Source organism: Silene latifolia, chromosome 6 (genome assembly GCF_048544455.1).
Source record: "Silene latifolia isolate original U9 population chromosome 6, ASM4854445v1, whole genome shotgun sequence".
Lineage (NCBI taxonomy): Eukaryota > Viridiplantae > Streptophyta > Magnoliopsida > Caryophyllales > Caryophyllaceae > Silene > Silene latifolia.
In genome coordinates this window covers 123,721,654-123,722,296 of record NC_133531.1, presented here as the reverse complement: position 1 = coordinate 123,722,296, position 643 = coordinate 123,721,654, and the positions used below count along the sequence as shown (strand labels likewise).

Sequence of the window (643 nt, the reverse complement as noted above, 5' to 3'; positions counted from 1 at the left end):
GGTTATTTGGAGGCTTCTTCAAGTCTAGCCATAGCCTTCTCCAACTTCATGTTGATGGTATCATTATGAATACTAAGCCGAGCACCCAATTGAGTAATAGAGTCCACTTCATGCTTTACTCCTTTAGTAGCCTTCCGAGGTCTACTATATTGTGAGTTATGGACCGCCATTTCCTCAATCTTGTTCCATGTTTGATCATCGTCAACTTCGGTGAACATACCATTTGACCCCATATTGAGAATGTTTCGGGAGTCTTCATAAAGACCATTCCAAAATTGTTGTACCAAGAACCACTCGCTAAGTCCGTGATGAGGATATGAGCGACAAGTTCCTTTGAATCGCTCCCAAGCTTCAGACAAAGATTCCTCGTCCCTTTGTTTGAACCCCGTGATTTGGGCTCTTAGAATGTGAGTCTTTTCCAGAGGGTAGGACTTTTTGTAGATAGTAAGTGCCAATTTGTTCCACGAGTAAATACCAAGAGTAGCCTTATCAAGGCTCTTTAACCATTGTTTCGCGGTACCAATCAATGAAAAAGGAAATAAGACCCATCAAATTTGGTCTTTAGTGACCCCGGTTTGAGAAATCGCATCACAATAGTCACAAAAAGTCACCATGTGAGAATGAGGGTATTCATTAGGCACCC

The 643-nt window shown here is 42.0% G+C and overlaps 1 non-coding gene across 1 annotated transcript; it reads left to right on the top strand.

The window, feature by feature from the left end:
* The first annotated feature begins 300 nt into the window (after nucleotides 1-300).
* Nucleotides 301-407, top strand: LOC141589388 (small nucleolar RNA R71). The gene has a single exon (XR_012520329.1). It is a non-coding gene; the product is annotated as a small nucleolar RNA R71 (small nucleolar RNA).
* The last annotated feature ends 236 nt before the right edge of the window (nucleotides 408-643 follow it).